This window comes from Pipistrellus kuhlii, unplaced genomic scaffold (genome assembly GCF_014108245.1).
Source record: "Pipistrellus kuhlii isolate mPipKuh1 unplaced genomic scaffold, mPipKuh1.p scaffold_m20_p_3, whole genome shotgun sequence".
NCBI classification, from domain to species: domain Eukaryota; kingdom Metazoa; phylum Chordata; class Mammalia; order Chiroptera; family Vespertilionidae; genus Pipistrellus; species Pipistrellus kuhlii.
The window spans coordinates 41835090-41841235 of record NW_023425529.1 but is presented as its reverse complement, the minus strand read 5'-3'; the positions used below and the strand labels follow the sequence as shown (position 1 = coordinate 41841235).

At 42.3% G+C, this 6146-nt stretch overlaps 1 pseudogene; it reads right to left on the bottom strand.

Moving 5' to 3' along the window:
* Nucleotides 1-3388: 3388 nt before the first annotated feature.
* LOC118729380 lies at nt 3389-3867 on the bottom strand (annotated as a pseudogene).
* Between the last annotated feature and the right edge of the window lie 2279 nt (nt 3868-6146).

Here is a 6146-nt window from a genome sequence, read left to right as displayed (position 1 = left end):
CTAATGAGTTAGCAATAACAAGTACAGGCATTCCTGGTTTTATTGCACTTCAGATTTTTTTTTCTTTTCTTAAACTGAACAAAGGAACCTCCAGTAAAAAAAAAACACCTGCAGATATGATACTTGATTGCAATCTGGAACCAAGCCTACAATATCTCCAAGGTATATCTATAAATCTATTTGTATCTCCTGCAAGTACTGACTCGTTAAAAAGGTGCATTTGTGGAAGAGTACTGCTTTACTACAAATAGAAAATAGGGGGTGAAGTGGCAACATTTGTAATGTTAAGAGCATACATAAGTATATAGTTTGGCTACATCGAAAGGAATCTAGAAATAAGCAAATAGAGGATTTAACCTAGAGGGAAATGTACATTTCAAATTCAGAGCATAGAGACAAGAATGCTGAAGATGTTGCCATCTTAACTGGTTTAAAAGTAGGAAAGACCAAAAATTTCCCAAGTTTTTTTTGTAGCCCATAGATACCATGTACAGGGTAGGGTAAAAGTAGGATTACAGTTTGTATGGAAAACAAGGTTTTCATGCCCTAGCTAGTTTGGCTCAATGGATAGAGCATCAGCCTGCAGACTGAAGCATCCCAGGTTTGAATCTGGCCAAGGGCACATGCCTGGCTTGCAGGCTTGATCCCCCAGTAGGGGGCATGTAGGAGGCAGCCAATCAATGATTCTCATCATTGATGTTTCTATCTCTTCCTCTTCCTCTCTAAAAATAAGCTTTTCATGCCCTGTTGCTGTGGCTCAGGTTGAGCATCAACCCTCGAACTAGGAAGTCAGATTCCTGGTCAGGGTACATGCCCAGGTTGCAGGCTTGATCCCCAGTAGGGGGCATGCAGGAGGTAACTGATGAATGATTCTCATTGATGTTTCTCTAAAATCAGAAACATAACTATTAAAAATTTTAGTGCACTCAAACTGTAAACCTACTTTTGACCCACTCTATATCTACAAAATAGCTGTACCCTGGCTTCTGAAGGAAACAATCTGAACTGGCATAGACATTTAAAAAAGAAAGCTCTGCCCAGGCCGTTTTGGCTCAGTGGATAAAGCATCAGCCTAAGGACTGAGGGGTCCCAGGTTTGATTCCGGTCAAGGGCACTGCCTAGGTTGATCCCCAGTGGGAGGCATGCAGGAGGCAGCCGAATTATGATTCTCTCATTATTGATGTTTCTGTCTCCCTCTCTGAAATCAATAAAAATGTATGTGTTTTGGTTTTTTTTAAGAAAGAAAGCTCTGATGGGTAGCACAGCTGGCCTAGCATAGCAACACAAGTGGAGCCACCACAGCCCCTAGGGGAGGGCAAATGCCAAGGCTTTAAACTGGGTTAATAACCAAATAGGAATTGTGGTTTTGAGTTAATTCAGTGGGAAGACCATCTCAAAATGTTTGAAATGTCCCAGTTTTTTCTGCAAAACGAGGGAAAGGTAGTTAGGGTAGAGCCTAGTAAGCAGCAGCAAACCAATGCAGAGGCAAGCAATACTCAATGTAAAAGGTGCCATGATGTTTTTCAGAGTTCTGAGGCACAAGGCAGGAACAGGATTAAGAAGCCAGTGTTTCAACTGTAATATTTTTATTTTGGGGTGGGGGACCATTGCTTTTTTAAGAAAAAAAAGCCAGTTTTGCTTAGTGGATAGAGCATCAGCAGATTGAAGAGTCCCAGGTTCAATTCTGATCAAGGACATGAACTTTGGTTGGTTGCCGAGTTGTCCCTGGCCCTGGTTGGTCAGGACTCATGCCAGAAGCAACTAATCAATCTCTCTCACATTGACATTTCTCTCTGTCTCTCCATCTCCTTTCCACTTCCTCTAAAAATCAATGGAAAAATATCCTCTGGTGAGGATTAACAACAACAAGAAAAAGGAAAAATTTTATGTAATAAGGCAAATGTTAAGATGACAAGCTTGGGTTGTAGGCACATATGTGTTTATAATTTTTAAAAAAATATATGTATTTTATTGATTTTTTACAGAGAGGAAGAGAGAGAGTCATCAATCAGCTGCCTCCTGCACCCCCCCTCCCCCACTGGGGATGTGCCCACAACCAAGGTACATGTCCTTGACCGGAATCAAACCCGGGACCCTTCAGTCTGCAGACCGACGCTCTATCCATTGAGCCAAACCGGTTTTGGCGGTGTTTGTGATTTGTTACTTGTTACTGCATAGCAAATTGCTCAAAAACTTTGTGGCTCAAAACAAAGTGTATTACCTCATGCAATTTCAGAGGGTCAGTAATTCATGAGCAGCTTGGCTTGATGGTCTGTCTTGGGATTTCTCACAAGGGTGAAGTCATCTGACACTTAACAGTTCCAAGGTAGTTCACTCACATGCCTGGCAAGTTAGCGCTAGTTGTTGGCTGGTGGCCTTAGTTCTTCACACTGGCCTCTCCATGGGGCTCCTTGAGTGTCCACAATATGGCAGTAGGCTTCCCCCAGAATGAGCGATCCAAGAGGGGGCAAGATAGAAACCATAGTATGTTCCCATTTTCTACAGTTCAAACTCGAATTTCAGTATTTTTTTATTGTCTTTTAAGCTATCCTTTAGAAGACACCTATTCACACTCCTCAACTATCCTATCCCCTTTATACCTTAATTATTTGGTTATTGTTCCAACTTGCTTCTAAAATTCAGTATTTACCTCTGTACTCAATCATCTTATTTATCAAGATGATGTCTAGCCCTGACTGGGAAGTTCAGTTGGTTGGAGCATCGCTCTAATACACCACGGTTTCAGGTTCAATCCCCAGTAAGGGCACATACAAGAATCAACCAATGAATCCATACATAAGTGGAACAACAAATCCATGTTTCTCTCTCTCTTTTCTTCTCTTTAAAATCAATACATTTTTTAAAATGCAGTTATTAAAAAAATAAAATGACTAGTATTTGACTAGCAATAATCAAAGCCTTCAGTGGCATGAAATTCCAAGTGTATGAATGGCAGAGATGGCTAAATGACATGCTAAGGCACCCAGGAAATGCTATCAAGCATTCTTTTAGGGGAGTACTGGGGTCTTATTATCTACATCTTTGCTCCAGCAGCAAGCACTGTGCCTAGTAATGCTTATGGCCCACAGAATGCTCCAAGGGAGGTAAAAATAATGATTATTTCCTTCTTAGGCCAGATTCTTCTTACCTTATTTTTTTTATTTCACAGAGAGAGGTGGGGGACATCAATGATGAGAGAGAATCCCTGATCCACTTCCTCCTGCATGCCCCCACTGGGGATCGAGCCCCCTACCCAGGCATGTGTTCTGACCAGAATCAAGCAGCGACCCCCTGGTTTATAGGTCCATGCTCAACCACTGAGCCACAGTGGCCAGGCCAGGCCCAGGACACACACACTCTCTCTCTCTCTTTAATTGTCTCTCTTTTATAACAGAATGAGACTTTTGTTTTTATTACTCAAAAAAGCTTCATTTTTAAATTTATTTAGCTTTTGGACTCTGTGCTTGTGCCTTCAACACTTTCACAATGATTTTCTGCTATTTAATAAGGAAAACACGCTTGATCCTATCATGGACACATTTAGCACACATGGATCCACTATAGGCCCTGCTGACGTGTTTTTTGTTTGTTTGTTTGTTTTCATTTTAGACAATCTCATTAGAACGTTAGGACTCACAGCACAAGCTCTGCAAAGTCGGCCTGGGCACACACCACATGCAGATTTTGGTGCTTTCCCGACCTTCTTTATAGGTATAAAGGTAAACAATTCTATTACCAGGGGTTCGGGACAGTCTAGTTTTGTTAGAGGCTGTATTGTAGGACAGCCTCTGATGGTATGTCAAATGCTGGACCATGGTGAATACCTAAACTGAAGTCACCACATCCAGAGAGGACAGGCCCAAGACTCTTTAAGCAATTCCTGAGGTGAGTCTCAGAGTGGAGAGGCCTAGGGAACAGATAGAAACACTTGACCTCTTGTTCTGTCACTAGGCAGGTTCTCAATCTTCTGGCCCTATTTTCCCTTTTACACTATAGATTTCCACCCTGCCCTTCTCAGTAGGGAGTGGCAAATAGGGCAATGGAGTCTTGGGCTTGTAAGCTTAGAGATGTATGTCCAAGCTTGAGAGATGAGCAGCGCATCCTAAGCCAAGATGTCAAGAAAGAGCCATTTACTCAGAAAAGAAAGAAATAGAAGTAAAAGCCTAATGAGGGCTTACTTAGAGATGGCAAGGATAATAATAATGAGAATTAACTTTAACATCAACATCTTCAATTTACTACCCACTCACTTATTTATTTATTTTTTATTATCACCTGAGGATATGTTCTTATTGATTTTAGAGGAAGAGAGGGAGGGAGAGAGAGAGAAAACACACACACACACACACACACACACACACATCAATCAGTTGCCTCCTGTTCACACTAGGCCAGGGATTGGGCCAGGGATTGAACTGTAACCTAGGTATGTGCCCAACCAGGAATCAAACCTACAAACTTTTTGATGTATGGGACAACATTCCTACCAACTGAGCCACCCAGCTGGGGCCCTCCCACTTTTTTTTTTTAACACCAGAATGCTTAAATACCTTCACAATCCAGCATTCTTGGCTTCATTTTTAAAAATTTTTAATTACTTAATTTTTAAAAATATATTTTATTGATTTTTTACAGAGAGGAAGGGAGAGGGATAGAGTTAGAAACATCGATGAGAGAGAAACATCGATCAGCTGCCTTCTCCTGCACTTCCCTCCAGCGGGGATGTGCCTGCAACCAAGGTACATGCCCTTGACCGGAATCTAACCTGGGACCCTTAACTCTGCAAGCTGACACTCTATTCACTGAGCCAACAAGCTAGGGCTGTTCCACTTATTTATGCATTCACTAGTAGATTCCTTTATGTGCCCCCCTGAATGGTGATTGAACCCTGGCATATAGGGATGTGCTCCAACCAGCTTAGCTACCTGGTCAGGGCTTAGCATCACTTATTTGCAGATGACAGATTTTAATTTTTTAAAAATATGTTTTTAGTGATTTCAGAGAGAGGAAGGGAAAGCAAGATAGAAACATCAATGATGAGAGAGAATAATCAGTTGCCCCCAACCTGGGATAGAGCCTATAACTCAGCACTCCAAACAAGAATCAAAATCTGACCTCCTAGTTCAGTTGTTGGCAAACTCATTAGTCAACAAAGCCAAATATTAACAGTACAATGATTGAAATTTCTTTTGAGAGCCAAATTTTTTAAACTTAAACTATATGGGTAGGTACATTGTTATTAACTTAATTAGGGTATTAGGGTTCTCCTAAGCTGGCCTTTGCTAAAAACTCAAGGGGCCAAAGAGCCACAGTTTGCCAACCACTGTCCCAGTTCATGGGTGGACACTCAACCACTGAGCCACACCAGCCAGGTGCAGATGACAGATTTAATAGGGAGGAAAAAAGGAAGTGATACCACAGCCCAGTGTCCTGCCTTGTAGGTCCAGGTGCCTTAAATATTGCCTGCCACAAGATCTGAGGCAATAAGGGTCTTTCAGCCCTATGAAGGACCAGGATTGTGATTTAGAGACACATTCAGAATAAGAGGCTTGAGGGAGAGAGGTTAGATGCCATTTCCCCCTCCCAATCCCATCAAATTCCTGGCAAATTCCTTAATGCCCTGCAGATGGCACCACTGACAAGGAGTTCTCTGCCCAGAAGTGCTGAGCTCCGATTTGTGAACTCTGCCCTGGCTGTCACCTTGGTGCTGAACTTAAAAGATGTGCAACAAACAGGAAGTGACTGACCTGGCATCCCTAGCATTCACGTGCTTGTCACTTTTTGTTTTGTCCATTCCTAGAGCCAGCTGGAACTCGTGCAAGGTCATTGTGAATCAGACAGCCACAGCAAACCCCACACCCAAGGAGCTCTTAACCTCAGCTCCTGCCTGTAGGGTGCTTCCCAGTGTGGGGTAGGTATAAAAACATGGCGTTGGAGCCAACAAGGGGTAATGAAGGAGAATGCTGCCAGATTAATCTGAGCTTAATATTGATTCAAAGTCAACAACCACCTGAGGATGTGGATATAATCATGTATGTACTGATATCCTTGTGTTGTGAGGGCCGGGTTTTTCCTCCCTGCCATCTGGTCCATAAAATGGAATAAATTCTCTATCTTACCCATCCCTTAACTGACAAACCCATCTC